This window comes from Neophocaena asiaeorientalis, unplaced genomic scaffold (assembly GCF_003031525.2).
Source record: "Neophocaena asiaeorientalis asiaeorientalis breed wild unplaced genomic scaffold, Neophocaena_asiaeorientalis_V1.1 scaffold447, whole genome shotgun sequence".
Taxonomy (NCBI): domain Eukaryota; kingdom Metazoa; phylum Chordata; class Mammalia; order Artiodactyla; family Phocoenidae; genus Neophocaena; species Neophocaena asiaeorientalis.
This window is the reverse complement of record NW_020174372.1, coordinates 1,942,053-1,959,780: the sequence shown is the minus strand read 5'-3', so window position 1 is coordinate 1,959,780 and position 17,728 is coordinate 1,942,053. Positions and strand designations below refer to the sequence as shown.

Here is a 17,728-nt window from a genome sequence, read left to right as displayed (position 1 = left end):
AAGGGCATTTTTCACAGAACTAGAACAATACTTTTAAAATGTGTGTGGAAACAGAAAAGACCCTGAATAGCCAAAACAATCTTGAGAAAGAAGAACAGAGCCAGAGGAATCATGCTCCCTGATTTCAGACTATACTACAAAGCTACAGTAATCAAAACAGTATGGTACTGGCACAAAAACAGACACATAGATCAATGAACCAGGATAGAGAGCCCAGAAATAAACCCACTTGCTTATGGTCAATTAATCTACAACAAAAGAGGCAACAATATACAATAGAGAAAAGACAATCTCTTCAATAAGTGGTGTTTGGAAAACTGGACAGCTACTTGTAAAAGAATGAAATTAGAACATTCTCTAACACCATATGCAAAAATAAACTAAGAATGGATTAAATGTAAGACTGGATACTATAAAACTCCTAGAGGAAAAAATAGGCAGAACACTCTGACATAAATTGCAGCCATATTTTTTTGGATGTGTCTCCTAAAGTAAAGGAAATAAAAGCAAAAATAAACAAATGGGACCTAATTAGACTTAAAAGCTTTTGTGCAAGAAAGGAAACTACTGACAAGATGAAAAGACAACGTACTGAATGGGAGAAAATATTTGCAAATGATATGATCAATAAGGGATTAATAGCCAAATATATAAACAGCTCATACAACTCAACATCAAAAACACAACCTGATTTATAAATTGGGTAGAAGGGGACTTCCCTGGTGGTCCAGTGGTTAAGACTCAGCACTCCAATGCAGGGGGCGCATGTTCAGTCCCTGGCAGGGAAACTAAGATCCCACGTGCTGCCTGGCATGGCCAAAAAAACGAGGGGGGGCGGGCAGAAGAACTGAATAGACATTTTTCCAAAGAGGACATGCAGATGGGCAACAGGCACATGAAAAGATGATCAGCATCACTAATCATCATGGAAATGCAAATCAAAACCACAATGAGGTGTCACCTCACACCTGTCAGAATGGCTGTCATCAAAAAGAAAAAAAATAACAAACGTTGGTGAGGATGTAGAGAAAAGGGAACCCTCATACACTGTTGGTGGGAATGTAAATTGGTGCAGCCACTGCAGAGAACAGTATGGAGGTTTCTTAAAAAGCTAAAAATAGAACTACCATATGACCCAGCAATACCAATCCTGGGTGTATATCTGAAAAAAACAAAAACACTAATTTGAAAAGATACATGCACCTCAATGTTCATAGCAGCATTATTTACAGTTGCCAAGATATGGAAGCAACCTAAGTGTCCATAAACAGATGAATGGATAAAGAAGATGTGGTATATATACACAATGAAATACTGCTCCCAAGCATGCTCCCAAGACCTTGTAATTAAGGGAGCCAGAATTTGAACCAGGCAGTCAGATTCCAGAATCCATGCTTTTTTTTTTCTTCTAGTTTTATTGAGATATAGATGACATACAGGACTGTGTAAGTTTAAGGTGTACAGCATAATGATTTGCCTTACACATATTTTTAAATGATTACCAGAATAAATTTAGTTAGCATCCTTCACTTCATATACACATCCCCCTGTGATGTGAACTCTTAAGATTTACTCTCTTAACAGCTTTCATATGTAACATAGAGCCATGTTAACTATAGTCATCATGGTGTACATTACATCCCAGAACTTACTTATAACTGGAAGTTTGTACCTTTTGACCACCTTCATCCAGTTCGCCCTCCCCCAGCCTCCCACCTCTGGTAATCACAAGTCTGATCTCTCTTTCTATGAGTTTGGGGTCGGGGGTTGGAAATTTTTTTTTTTATATCTACTTCTAAGTGAGATCATACAGTATTTGCTACCTTTCTCTGTCTGAGTCAATTCACTTAGCATAATGCCCTCAAGGTCCATCCATAATGCCCGTAAATGGGCAGGATTTCCTGCTTTTTAATGGCTGAATAATATTCCATTGTACCACAACTTTAGTTTGTTGATGGGCACTTAGGTTGTTTCTATATCTTGGCTATTGTAAATAAGGCTGCTGCAAACATGGGGGTGCATATATCTCTTCAACACAGTGTTTTCATTTCCTTTGGCTTATTTCCAGAAGTGGGGTGGCTGAATCATATTGTAGTTCTATTTTTAACTTTTGAGGAACCTCCATACTGTTTTCCATAGTGGTTGTATCAATTTGCATTCCTACTGACAGTGCACAAGGGTTCCCTTTTCTCCACATACTTATCAGCGTTTGTTATCTCTTGTCTTTCTGGTGCTGGTCATTCTGACAGGCATGCGGTGATATCTTGTGATTGTGATTTGCGTTTCCCTAATAATTAGTGAGGCCAAGCATCTTTCCATGTACCTGTTAGCCATTCATGTATCTTCGTTGGACAAATGCCTGTTCAGGTTCTTTACATAGTTTTAAGTGGATTAATAGGGTTTTTTTAAAACATTTTTAGATTTAACAAAAGATTGAGCAGATAGTACAGCAAATTCCCATATACTACCTCCTACACACACACACACACACACACACACACAAAATTTCCACTATTATTACCTTGCATTAGTGTGGTACATTTGTTACAGTTAATGTAGTCAGTACCTTATTAACTAAAGTCCATTCTCTTTGGTGTTTGTGTTGTACGGTTTTATGGATTTTTAAAAATCCATGTCAGATCCACCATTACATTATCTTATAGAATAGTTGAATTACGATAAAAACTCCCTGTATTTTCACCTATTCATTCCTTCAAATCCCTGGCAACCACTGATCTTTTTGCTCTCTCTGTAGTTTTGCCGTTTCCAAAATGTGATATAGGTGAAATTATACAGTACATAGGCTTTTCAGACTGGCTTCCTTAACTTATCAGTTTGCGTTTAAGATTCTTCTAATTTTCTTTTGGCGTGATAGTTTTTTTTTTAATCATTGAATAATATTCCATTGTATGGATAATTCAGAGTTTGTTTATTCATTTACCTATTGAAGGACACCTTGGTTGCTTCCAATTTTTGGCAATTATGAAAAATGTACTCTAAGTAATAGCATGTTTTTATGTGGACGTAAGTTTTTATCTCTTTTGGGTAAATACCTAGGAGTGCAATTGTTGGTTTGTACAGTAAGGCAGTGTTTAGCTTTGTAAGAAACTGCCAGACTGACTTCCAAAGTGGCTATTCCATTTTGCATTTCTACCAGCAGTGAACGAGAGCTCATGTTGCTCTGTATCCTCATCAGCTTTGGTATTGTCAATTTTAGAATTTTAGCTATTCTAATAGGTATGTAATGGTATCTCATTATTTTAACTTGTAATTCCCTAATAACCTAGGATGTTGAGTACCTTTTCATATCATTATTTGCAGTTTGTATATCTTCCTTGGTGAGGTGTCTGTTGGATCTTTTACCCATTTTTTAATTGGGATCTTTGTTTTCTTACTGTTGAATTTTAAGTGTTCTGTGTATATTTTGGAGTCCTTTATCAGATATGAGTTTTTTAAATATTTTCTCCCAGTCTGTGGTTTTCTTTTCATTCTTTTAATAGTGTCCTTCATAGAGGAGAAGTTCTTAATTTTAAAGAGGTCCAACTTAATTTTTTTCTTTCATGGATCTTGCTTTTGGTGGTATTTCTGAAATTTCATCACCAAACATAAGAGCATCTAGATTTTCTCCTATGTTACTTTCTAGTAGATTTATAGGTCTGTTTTACATTTAGGTCTGTGATTCATTTTGAGTTAATTTTTGTGAAGGGTGTAAGGTCTGTGCCTAGATTCATCTTTTTTAATATGGATGTCCAGTTGTCCCAGCACTGTTTGTTGAAAAGACTATTCTTTTTCCATTGAATTTGTCTTTGCTCCTTTGTCAAAGATCAGTTGAGTGTATTTGTATGGGGCTATTTCTGGACCCTCTGTTCTCTTCCACTGATCTTTTTGTCTATTTTTTGGTCAATAGCACACTGTCTGAATTACTGTAGCTTCATAGTAAGTCTTGAAGTCAGTCCTCTGACTTTATAGTATTCTGTTGACTATTTTGGATTTTTTTGATTCTTCATATAAACTTGAGAATCACTTTGTCAGTACTGATTGATACACAAAATGACTTGCTGGGATTTCGATTGAGAGTGCGTTGAATCTTTAAATCAAGTTGGGAAAAGCTGATGTGTTAACCAAATTGAGTCTTCCTACCCATAAACATGACTGTCTTTCCATTTATTTAATTATTTGATATGTTTCACCAGAGTTTTGTTGTTTTCCTCATATAGAACTTGTACATATTTTGTTAGATTTGTACCTTAATGTTTCATTTTTTTGGATGTAAATGGTTTCGTTTCCTTTTTTTTTTTTTTTTTTTGTCTTACTGCGTTAGCTGGGACTTCTGGTACAATGTTGAAAAGCAGTGGTGAGAGGGGACATCCTTGCATTGTTTCTGATATTGGTAGGAAAGCTCTTAGTTTCACAACACTAAGTATGATGTTTGCTTTAAGTTTTTTGTAGATGTTCTTTATCAAGTTGAGGAAATTTCCGTCTATTCCTAGTTTGCTGTCAGTTTTTATCATGAATGGATGTTGGATTTTGTTAAATGCTTTTTAACAAAAAAGCATTTTTTTGTTAAATGCTTTTTCTGCACTATTTCTGCATCAATAATCTAATCTTCCACCTGTGAGAACTGTAAAAGGAAGAGCAAATTAAATCCAAAGTAAACAGAAGAAAAGAAATAGGATAAGAAATAGAGCAGAAATCTACTGATACCAATAGAGTTTTGGTTTTTAGTTTGACCAGAAACCAAAATAGAGCAGAAATAATTATATCTATTGATATAATTTTGATTTTTTTCTTTGTTGATGTGGTGGATTACATTCATTGATTTTTTTTTCCCCAGCTTTGCAGAGAAAAAAGGTATTTATCACAGGTACTGTGATAAATCTCACTTGGTCATGGAGTATAATTCTTTTTATACATTTTTAGATTCGATTTTATTGAGGATTTTTGCTTCTATGTTCGTGAGAGATATTGGTCTGTAGTTTTCTTGTAATGTCTTTATCTGATTTTGGTATTAGGGTAATGTTGGCCTCATAGAATGAGTTAGGAAGAATTCCCTCTGCTTCTATCTTCTGATAGACATTATAGAGTATTGATATGATTTCTTCCTTAAATGTTAGGTAAAATTCACCAGTGAGCCCATCTGTGCCTGGTACTTTCAGTTTTGGAAGATTATTAATTATTGATTCAATTTCTTTAATAAAGACAGGCCTATTCAGATTGTATATTTTTTCTTGTGTGAGTTTTGGCAGATTGTGTCTTTCAAGGAATTAGTCCATTTCATAAAGGTTATCAAATTTGTGGGCATAGAATTGTTCACAGTATTCTTTGACCATCCTTTTAATGTCCATGGATTCGGTAGTGATGCTCCCTATTTTAAAATTTCTGATATTGGTAATTATGTTCTGTCTCGTTTTTTCTGAGTTAGCTTGGCTAGAGCCTTATTGATTTTACTGATCTTTTCCAAAAACCAGCTTTTGGTTTTGTTGATATTTTTCTCTATTGATTTCCTGTTTCCACTTTCACTGATTTCTGCTCTATTTCTTACTCTATTTTTTTTCTTCTGCTTACTTTGGATTTAATTTGCTCTTCCTTTTCCAGTTCCCACAGGTGGAAGATTAGATTATTGATTTTAGATCTTTCTTCTTTTCTAATATATGCATTCAATGCTTAAATTTTCTTCTAAGCACTGCTTTTTTACATCCCACAAATTTTGACGAGTTACATTTTCATTTAGTTCAAAATATTTTAAAATTTCTCTTGTTATTTCATCTTTGACCATATTTATAAGTGTATTGTTTAATATCTAAGTATTTTGGGATTTTCCAGCTATGCTTCTCTTATTGATTGCTGGTTTAATTCCATTGTGATGTGAGAGCAGATACTGTATGATTTTTATTCTTTTAAATTTATTAAGGTGTTTTTTTATGTCCCAGGATGTGGTATCTTGGTCAGTGTTCCCTGTGAGCTTGAAAAGAATGTGTAATCTGTGTTGTTGGTTGATGTGGTCTATGGATGTCCATTATATCCATAATATGATTGATAGTGGTGTTGAGTTCAGCAATGTCCTTACTTCCACGTTATTTTTGTTTTGAACCCTTTTAGAGTAAGTTACAGATCTTTATCTATGAATACTTAAGTGTTTCTTTTTTTTTGCGGTACGCAGGCCTCTCCCGTTGCGGAGCACAGGCTCAGCGGCCATGGCTCACAGGCCTAGCTGCTCCGCGGCATGTGGGATCTTCCCGGACCGGGGCACAAACTCATGTCCCCTGCATCAGCAGGCGGACTCTCAACCACTGCTCCACCAGGGAAGCCCAAGTGTGTGTTTCTTAAAAACACATTCTTTTACATAACCAAAGCACAGTTATCAAAATCAGTAATTGCCACTGCAGTTACCTAATCTGTTCACCTCATTTGCATTTTAATAATTGCCCCAGTAATATTCTTAATAGTGAAGGAAAACTTCAGATGATATGTTGCATCCAGCCATCACATGATGGTTTTGGGCTATTCCTAAATCTTTTTGTGCGTCATGCCACTGACATTTTTGAGTACAGGCCAGTTATTTTGTACAGTGTTCCTCAATTTGGGTTTGCCTGTTTCCTGGGATTTGATTCAGGTTAAAATGGGTGTTTTTGTTTTGCTTTTTAAATATTTACTTATTTATTTGGCTGCTCTAGGATCTTTGGTGCAGCGTGCGGTATCTTCATTGAGGTGTGCGGGATCTTTAGTTGCAGCATGTGGCCTCTTAGTTGCAGCATGTGGGATCCCTGACCAGGGATCGAACCCAGGCCCCCTGTGTAGGGAGCTCAGAGTCTTAACTGCTGGACCACCAGGGAAGTCCCTAAAATGGGGTTTTTGTTGTTGTTTTGTTGTGGTAAAAAACATATAACAAATTTTCTCTATTAACACTTTTTAAGTATACATTACAGTATTGTTAACTATGTACACATCATTGTACAACAGATCTCTAGAAATTTTTTTTAATTTATTTATTTTATTTATTCATTTTTGGCTGTGTTGGGTCTTTGTTGCTGCATGCGGGCTTTTTCTAGTTGCAGCGAGTGGGGGCTACTCTTTGTTGCGGTGTGCAGGCTTCTCATTGCGGTGGCTTCTCTTGTCGCGGAGCACTGGCTCTAGGCGTGCGGGCTTCAGCACTTGTGGCATGCAGGCTCAGTAGCTGTGGCACATGGGTTTAGTTGCTCCATGGCATGTGGGATCTTCCTGGACCAGGGCTCGAACCCGTGAGCCCTGCATTGGCGGGCGGATTCCTAACCACTGCGCCACCAGGGAAGTTCTAGAATTTTTTATTTTGTATAACTGAAACTAAACAATTCCCTGTTAACACCCTCCCCGCAGTACCTGACAACCACCGTTCTACTTTTTGTATCTGTGAATTTGTCTACTTTAAGTGGAATCCTGTGGTATTTGTCTTTTTGTGACTGGCTTATTTCACTTAGCATAATGTCCTTGAAGTTCATCCATGTTGTAGCATATGACAAGATTTCCTTCTTTTTTAAGGTTGAATGATATTCCACTGTATGTATATACCACATTTAGTTTATCCATTCATCTGTTGATGGACATTTTGGTTGCTTCCATATCTTGGCAGTTGTAAATAACATTGCAATGAACATGGGTGTTCACATATCTCTTTGAGATCCTATTTTCAGTTCTTTTGGATATATGCACAGAAGTGTGATTGCTGGATCACATGGTAATTCTACTTTTAATATTTGAGGAAACTTCATATTTTTTCCACAGTGGCAGCACCTATTTTATCATCCTACCAACAATGCACAGGGTTCCAATTTCTCCACTTTCACCCCAAGTGTAATTTTTTGTGTTGTGTTTTATTTTAGAAGTGGCCATCCTAATGAGGGTGAGATGACATCTCATTGTAGCCTTGTGTTTCCCTAATGTTTAGTGATGTTTAGCATCTTTTTATATGCTTGTTGGCTATTTGTATATCTTCTTTGGCAAATTGTCTATTCATATCCTTTAAATCGGTTATTTGGTATTTTGTTCTTGAGTTGTAGGAGTTCTTTATATATTCTTACATAAAGATATATGTTATACCCTTATCAGATATGTTTTGCAAATATTTTCTCGCACTCCATATTTTCACTCTTTAGATTGTTTCCTTTGCTGTGCAGAAGTTTTTAAGTTTGATGCAGTCCCATTTGTCTATTTTTGCTTTTGTAGCCTGTGCTCTTGGTGTCATATTCAAGTAATCATAGGCAAATCCAGTGTCACAAAGTTTTCTGCCTTTGTTTTCTTCTAGGAGTTTCAAGTTGATATTTGTATATGATGTAAGATAAGTGTCCATCTTCATATTTTGCATGTGGATTTCCAGTTTTCCCAACACCATTTGTTGAAGAGACTATCCTTTCTCCATTGTTTAGCCTTGGCACCCTTTTTGATCATTTGGTCATATACATAATGGTTTATTTCTTTGCTGTCTGTTCCATTGGTCTGTATGTCTGTCTTTATGGCAGCCACACCGATTTGATTATTGTGTCATTGCAATATGTTTTGAAGTCTAAAATGTGTATTTAAAAATGAGATATATCTACCGTAGGGCTGATTTTTGCAAAGAATATTTGGTGAAATCTTATTTAGTTAAAGAGTCTCTTTTTGTAAAGGAAATTATTCATTGCTCTCTAATTCATGTTTTATACATTTGGATTTTTTCAGATCTATTAAGATTTCTATTTTAAATCTTTCTGATATCTTCTGTATACTGAGTTTACCTCCATTGTCCATTTAATACTTTGCTAACATTAAAACAATTCTCTTTATAAGAATACTGCTGTTTAGGGCTTCACTGGTGGTGCAGTGGTTGAGAGTCCGCCTCCTGATGCAGGGGACATGGGTTCATGCCCCGGTCCAGGAAGATCCCACATGCGGTGGAGCGGCTAGGCCCATGAGCCACGGCCGCTGAGCCTGTGCGTCCGGAGCTTGTGCTCCGCAACGGGAGAGGTCACAACAGTGAGAGGCCCATGTACCGCAAAAAAAAAAAAAAAAGAATACTGCTGTTTAATTTCTCAAGTTCCTGACCATTTAGTGGGCTAGAGAGATATGTTCTCTTTCTGTGACTTATTTATTAATTATTTTACACTATAGATATTAATAGAATGTGTGTTCTTACTGATATAAAATATATAATTGTAGAATTAGTTTGTACTAATTAAGCCAAGATACTGCATGAACCCAGATGTCTGAGTGAGGCTTTTTGCCCTCGTACTGTACTTGTTGAAAGATTGGTTGAGAGTGAATAAGATAAGAGGTTTGAACAGAAGAATCTGGGGATCACAGTACATAGGGATCACAGACCCAGAATATTTTCTTAAAACACAAAATCGTTTTTAGAGTCGCAAAGTAACATGATTTTACTTTATCTTTAAATAGATAATGCATTTAGAATATTCCAAAATAAAAATATAGGAAAACAACTTCATCCCTGTCTACCCTCTACTCCAGTCATCCTCCCCTTATAAGTAAACACTTGTATTAGTCTATCTATTCTTTTAGGGTTTTGTTACACAAATTGAAGCACATAGGAAATTATATTCTTATACCCCTTCTTACAGAAAAATTAGCACACTATATGTACTTTTTAGCATATTTTGTGTGTGTGTGCGTGTGTGTGTAAGAGTGTAGTCTAGGAATTGTCCTGTATCAGCGTGTAGAGTGTGTCCTCATGCCTTTTTACTGCTGCATAAGTAGTCCTTTGTGTTTGGGATGTGCCAGTTTATTATCCATTTTCCTATGGAATGAAACTTGGATTGTTTCCAGTCTTTTGTTATTACAAATAGTGCTTCAGTGAATAATTTTGAATATAAAGAATTTCATAAGGGTACGATTATATCTTTTTCTTACAGAAGTTATCAAATTGCCCTCTGTAAGGATTATACCAGTTTGTATGTCCACTAGCAAAGTATGAGAGAGCTTGTTTCCCCATATCCTGGTCAAAAGATTGCTTTTGAATTTTTTGATTTTTGCCAGTTGGTAGGTAAGAGATGATACACCTCAGTGTATCAGTAGTAATTTTTTTAAAATAAACTTTTGATTTTGGAAAAATTTTAGATTTACAGGAAAGTTGTGACGGTAGTACAGAGTGTTCCTGTATACCTCTCATCCAGTTTCAGTTTCCTCTAATATTATCATCATGCATTACTGTGGCACATGTGTTGAATCTAAGAAATCATACTGGTACATTATTATCATTACCTGAAACCCAGACTTTACTCTGATTTCTCAGTATAGTTTTAATTTGGATTTCTTATTATGAATGAGGTTGAGGGTCTTTTCATGTGATTAGAATCCATTAGCATTTTTTATGTCCTGAACTGTTACTTGCCCAGTTGTCTATTGAGTTGTTAGAAAACACGGGAAGAAGAATCTGAAGGAGGAGAAAAGAGAAGACTAATAAGAAAAAGCATAATTTGAGGGAGAATAAAGGGATCATTATCTTTATACACCTTTTTTTTAAAAAATCATTATCACACCCCCTGGGTCCTATCTAATATCATTAGGCTCTTTCCCCTCTCTAACTATGAAAATTTCTATCTGAAAATTCAGAGTATCCACTTACCCATTCTCATGGTCTGTGATTCCCATAGTTGTAGTCATTGCTACTGATTTTGACCAGTAATACTTTTTTTATATATAAAAAGTGAATTCTTCAAAGTGGGAGAGGAATGTAGTTTGTTGGCTAGTCAGCAGAAAGACTACGAGAATAATCCTGATTATAGTATAAACCTGGAACTCCTTACAGAATAAATCAGTTGGTAGACAGCCTTGGATCACTATATAATCTTGTAAAAAGTGGCCTTGAACTCTTCTGCACTTCACTTTCTTTTTCTATACATTGGGAGGAAAGTGTAAGTAAGGTCTCTAGTCAAGTCTTATAACAATAGGAAATCTTGGAGAATCAAAGTCAAGAATTCTGACTTTATCAAGATTCATATGATCTCTTGGTACAACATTTAAAACAGCTAGATTTGGAGGTTATCAGAACCTTGGAGAGCTCCAAGCAGAGGAGGAGATGGTGCTTGGGTTGCTTCTGAACTTTGAGATATACTAGTTCATCATTAAGTATCTTTGAAAGTTATTTGAAGTCTGAGGATCTTAACAATACAAGAATTTTTAAAATTCATTGTATTTCACATTAGGAATAAGTAAAGTTTATAATCTTTTAAGAGTGAAGATTTGGGTTTAGGTTAGAGGTCTTCAAAATGTTGTCCAGCATCACTTGGGAACTTGTTAGAAATACAAATTCACAAGGCACACTCCAGATCTACTGGGTCAGAAACTGGTCATCAAGCTCAGCAATCTGTTTGATTCAATCAGATGATTCTGGTGAATGCTTGAGTTTGAGAAACACTGTTTTAAAGGCTTTGATGCTACTTATGTCAAGGAGAGACTTATGAGCCTTTGTCAGATCCCTGGACTTCCTTAGAGTTAAGTATATGGGATCTTAGGAAGATGTTTTATTCCAACTGCTTCCTAGTTCATAGGTCTACCTGGTCAGAGCCCACTTTATTGTACACTGGGTTCCATTTAACTGAGATTTAGATATGCAGTAGCATTGCTGATGCTAGACTTGTAAAACTCTTCAACTCTACTGTTAAAATATATAATATACATTTTATATATGTGCATACAGCTTCCGTGGACATATGGTTTTGAATTTTTGTCCTACTATTTGAAGGTACATTGGAATCATATAGCCTCCTATCCAAACTCATTATTGTTAATTTATGGCTTTTGTAGTTAAGCATATTCTCTGTCTTTTTTCCTGCTACCCTCTCTGTCTGGAATTACCTTTCACCACTTTCTCTATGCTTTATGGTGTTGTTATCTATCTTAATTTATCAGGGAGCCTGTTACACATGTTGTACATGTGTTTGTTGTTAGTGGGTGTTAGTCGGTGTTTGTTGTTACTGGGTTCAAAGGATTAATAAACATAATTTTGGAAAGTTGTATAAGAAAGGAAATGCAGAGCTGGAAGAAGAGGTAGACTAGAGAGTTTTTAAGTGAATGACACTCTTATAAGTGTTATTGTTTATACTTTCAAAGAAGAACCTTTACAAAACAAGGTGCATTAGTGCCTCTGTCTTATTTTGTTGCTTGCATCAAAGGGATTGGGGGAAAAAAGAAAGAAAGAAAAAAAAAGAAACAAAAACGGATTGGATATTAGCAAATAGTGTCCAGAAGTAAGCATTTAAGAAATTTAAAGATGCATGAAAGTAGGAGCTTTGTATAATGTTGCTTCTTTTTATGTTAAAAAAATTATCATTGATGATTCATAGGTAAATGTTGGACATTTTCTAGATGTAAAATAACTTTAAGTGGGAAAGTCTTATTAGAGTTCGTTCTCATTTTAATTTTTGTTTGTGGGTTTTTTTGTTTTTTTTCTGTTTTGGTACGCGGGCGTCTCACTATTGTGGTCTCTCGTTGCGGAGCACAGGCTCTGGACATGCAGGCTCAGCGGCCATGGCTCACGGGCCCAGCCGCTCCACGGCATGTGGGATCCTCCCGTACCAGGGCATGAACCCGTGTCCCCTGCATCGGCAGGCGGACTCTCAACCACTGCGCCACCAGGGAAGCCCTATTGTTTGTTTTTAACAAATCCTTGAGTGCCTGGTGCACTGGGTTCGCAGTATCTTCTTTTATATGCATTGTAGTCAACTGGCATTTGTTTTATTTGTAAATTAATCATTTTTATCTTTGGTTATTAAATGTATGCAGTTTATTATCTTAATAATTTAAGTCCATGGCTGAACAAAAACAGTCTTTTAATTAATTTCCCGTTGACAAAGAACTTTTTATTACAGCTATTATGATTAGAAGGGTTTAATTTAGCATCTGTGTGGTGTAGTGGGAGAAGCACTGAGCTCTGAGTCAAGACCCTGAAACCTGTGCTCAACTCACCAAAGTTCTTAACCTTAGTTTTCTGATCTGTAAGATAAGATGTTTCCAACTCTAGGTCATGTAACTTTTTATTATTTGTAAACTTTTTTGTTTTGTCTTGCTTTTTAATGTGACCCTGGTGTACTAGAAAAAGAAAAAAGATAACAAGGAGATTTGAAAGAGAAAATTCAAAATGGATTCCAGGAATAAGAAAAAAAACTTTTTAAAAATGAAAATTATCCAGTTTACTTTATGACAGTGAGATTTTTACTGTATTAAATATTGTTGAGTAAACATTTTTTAGTTATGCAATTTTCCTCCACACCTGTTGTTTTTCCACCAACACAAGGAAAGGGAATTACATGATTAATTGAACATCGGGGTTTTGGTCTGCAACTATCCTTAGGAACTATTCCTTTTTTTTTGGCTGTGGTGGGTCTTTATTGCTGCATGCAGGCTTTCTCTAGTTGCAGCGAGCGAGGGCTACTTTTCGTTGCGGTGCACGGACTTCTCATTACAGTGGCTTCTCTTGTGGAGCACAGGCTCTGGGCACGTGGGCTTCAGTAGTTGCGGCACATGGGCCCTAGAGCACGCAGGCTTCAGTAGTTTTGGTGCATGGGCTCAGTAGTTGTGGCTCACGGGGTTAGTTGCTCCGTGGCACATGGGATCTTCCTGGACCAGGGATCAATCCGTGTCTTGGCAGGCAGATTCTTAACCACTGCACCACCAGGGAAGTCCCAGAACTATTACTTTTTAAGATTTTTACCCTCTGTTTACTAGAGAAGAGTAACTACTATATAATTTGGGTAAAGGTAATTGGAGTCTAGATCTCCCAGCATATTTTGTTTATTCTAGTTTTCCTCTTGACAGGTTGCATATAGATTAAAAAAAGTTTTTTACAATCTTGAGTATTCCCATTCTTCCTTTCTGTTTTTAGAACCTAGCACATTATAGACCCTTAATGATATATGTTGATCTTCAGAGAAAATAAACTCATAAGGAAAGGAATCTGAAAGCATAGTAATAAATATTGTCTCCATTCTCATGGCCTTTAGTGTCTGCAGCCTTTTCTTTGATTCCTGTTCAGAAGACAAGCAACTTTAGGTAAAAAAATGTTCACTAATAAAAATGGAGTAATTTTGATAATAAAAAAACATTTAAAATCAGGAATTGCTGCTCTCTTGTTTATATCACTTTATCTACATGTGAAACTTTTAAATCTCAAGAGTATTGTTTATGGTTTGTTTCTGTTTCAAATTGAAGATAAAAATGTGTGTATGAGTGAATTTTTAGGTGAAAATTTTTTCTTTAATATGAAAGTAAACTTAATTGTTAGAGGTGTGGAAGAAGAAATAATACAAGACAGATACTGATTCAGTGTAAGAAGCAGCTGTCAAACAATACATCTGTCTGCCCGTTCACTGGAAGTATTCAAGGTGGATTGGACAGCCCTTTTTTTTCTCCTTGTTAGTAACTTTGTGATTTTAAACAATTACTTTTTTCATAATAACTGTCTGTTGGGGTTTGTTTGGTTTTTGAACTAAGATGGGAGGGAGAAGGGTCTGCCTCTGTGGGCCCTGATCTTCCTTAGATGGAACTCCAGTTTCTCGCTCTTGAGCACATAAAGCGATCTGCTTAGCCACTTGACCACATTGGCCAGACCTTGAAGCGAAGCTCTCAGGAAGCTTTGTCTGCTGTGGAGGAGGAACTCCTTCAGAAATTTTCCTTCTTAATCATATTTGTTTTAAATTTTTTGACTGCCTTTGTTTAAATTTTCTTCTTAGGAGTCAGCTTTGCCCCTTGTGACTCAGGAACAGTGCATAGTGGGACTTGTACCTTTGCTAGGTATTGTGTGCTATTGATGAGCACAATTCTGTTTCTCACTAGGGTCTTGGTGCAGACCAGCTTATTATTAGACGCATTGTAGACCACACAGATGACCCTAGTTTGCCCATTGTTTTACAAGATGCCTATTACTCTATGCTGTGTGAAATGCAAAGCCTTCTGGTCTTCAGATTTGTAAATTGCTCTCCTGTCCCTCTGCAAGTTGAAAGTGAGGATATGTACATAGGTGACCAGTGTATAGAGCTTCTTCAGCAAATCTTCATGTTAATGATGTTTTCTGAATAAACAAGCCCAAATATGGTTGGGTGCATTCCTAATCTTTTAGTCCAGACAGCTTTGTTGAGCTTGTTAGCAGTATACACATGAGGTGTTTCCATCTCCTTCATGGTGAGTTTTCAGATTTCTCGATATATGAGGTGCGTGTTCCATGGATGTGTTTGTGAATATTCGTAGTGTATTCTCTGGTCACTCTCTTTTTGATGGCAGAATGGCCTTTTTTCTCTTTATTTCCTAGAGCCATATTGCCTGGGACCTGGTAGGAAGGGAAGAACATGAGGGATATTGCCAGGCTTGTTTTAAAAGGGTTTACTCATTTGGAATGGAAATTGAATCGTTCTCATCAGTAGCACACAGTATCCATCAGGGGTGCAATTCCCTTCCAAAGAACTAGAATTCAGAAATATGTACCCAAGTTAACCTCTTTACTGCAAGTATCCAAAAGAAGCATGATATATAGCCATACTGCTCCTCTAAATCAGAGGACACAAAAGATATAAACTGGGATATGGTCATGTAATTCAATGGATATATTATAATGCTTTGTTAAGACGAACAAACAGTATTCTAAGCCCCACCTGAGCCAGGTGCTTGACAGATGTAGAGCTGAGTGGTACTGGGAGGACTGCTTTCCACACTTCCATCTCTGGACACAGCCCATGCCTTACAACACCTTGGCAGATATCTGATAATTCCCAGGCTCGGCTGCAGGCAGCTGCACTGCTGGACCAGTTCTGGAGTTGAATAGTTTTGGAACTAACCAGGTGTAGGAGAGACTTGGGATGCACTGCGGGAGAAATAAATAAGTAATGATTTTTAAACACACACACACACACACACACACACACACACACACACACAAAAACAATGTTCTAAGCCCAGTGACCACCAGGTATGTGTGTTTGGGAGGAAAATCTTGAGAGACAGAAAGTTCTTTTCCTATACAGGAGTGTTTACAAGTATAAGTCAATACTGTCATACTCCAAATGAGGAACTACAGACAGGGATTCATCTCTTCATCTACCATACCTAGCTTTCTACCTGACGTATTAAGTAAGCACTTAATAAATTGAATTAGTACTAAACCAGGATTTTGTATGTTTTACAAACATCTTTTGATTTACTCTGTAAATTGTTTCTGTGATACATGTAGGAGGTAGGTATTATTTCTAGGCAGTACTAGGTATATCCATATTTTTGGTAGCATAAGCAAGAAATGGTAGTAGGAAATTATAAAATCCTTCCTGTGCTTTCTAGAGATGGATGGTGGTGATGACTGCACAACATTGTGAGTGCACCTAACATCACTAAGCTGTACACTTAAAAATGGTTAAGATAATAAATTTTGTTACTTGTATTTTACCACATTAAAAAAATAAAACACTTTCTCTTGACACCCCCATCCAAAAAAAAGCCCTTTGAATGCAAATTGAATGTGAGTAGTAACATAGATGCTTATATAATTATGTAGTTGATTGCCTGTGAAATATTTTTATATACATTTCTCTCATTTATTTATCAATTGGTAGATTTATAAACAATATCTCATTCATTACAAAAAGAGCTATGACGTGGGGAATCTGTATCATTTAGGATTTTATAAGAAAAATAATATCAGGACAGGTGATCTGGATAAAATTATTACTTTTGTCCTTAGTAATACACATTTGCTGTACAGACTACTCTGCACAAGTGTTTATGATACCAATTAGCTCAACAACAATCAATAAAAGGGGGGAATGAGGTCAGTACTACATGGAAGTTGTCCTGGTTCTTCTATGATTTTTCTTTGCCAGAGGGGGCTGGAATAGCAACAGAAGGATTAAAATCTTCAGTAGGGAGGAGCAAAGGCTTTTCCTTGACTGCTCAACATGGAAAGAGTCCTTTCAACTCTATATTAAAAAACTTAGGGCTTCCCTGGTGGCGCAGTGCTTGAGAGTCCGCCTGCCGATGCAGGGGGGACAGGTTCGTGCCCCGGTCTGGGAAGATCCCACATGCCGCGGAGCGGCTAGGCCTGTGAGCCATGGCCGCTGAGCCTGCGCGTCCGGAGCCTGTGCTCCGCAACGGGAGAGGACACAACAGTGAGAGGCCCGTGTACCGCAAAAAAAAAAAAATTAAAAATGAGTGCCTGCACCTAAGATGCCTTTCCCAGAAAGGTATACCCCCTAGCCTTGCACAGCTCTCATATAGGGGCAGGTTGCATTTCCTGCTGGAGCCCCAACGCGCCAAGTTCCCTTACAGTCTGTGTTCTTTCAGTATCCACAAGCCAGCAATTCCATTCTGTTATTTTTGTGCATTTTTAGTATCCCTTGAGGTAGTAGACGTGGCCATCTACTGTAACGTTTATGGTTTGCTTGGACTCTGATAACACAAAGTTACATAGATTTTACATAAGCCTGTTATTTTTGGTGTACAATTTTGCATATAGAGGATTTTTTTTTTGAGGAACTCATATATCATGTTATAGCAGGAATGTCTATACTTTTTATAGTACTAATGTAAATCAAATTATACTGGTCCATTCTAAATATTAGTGAGTACCTCATGCTGATTTTTGTCAGTTCATAAAAAGAAGCAGTTGACTTCAGGGGCCCAGAAATAAATTTCTGGGCACATTCAGAATTCAACTTTTCAGAGCTAGGCAATCCTTAAAGAAGATTTCATTTTAAATAGCATATTTCTTGCTGTTAGCTCA

General features: G+C 36.7%; 1 protein-coding gene across 1 annotated transcript in view; it reads left to right on the top strand.

Annotated features, from left to right (window-relative positions):
* The window catches only part of EPC2 (enhancer of polycomb 2), a 106,990-nt gene that overhangs the window by 47,909 nt on the left and 41,353 nt on the right, over positions 1 to 17,728 (top strand). The gene's annotated exons all lie outside the window — the stretch shown is intronic.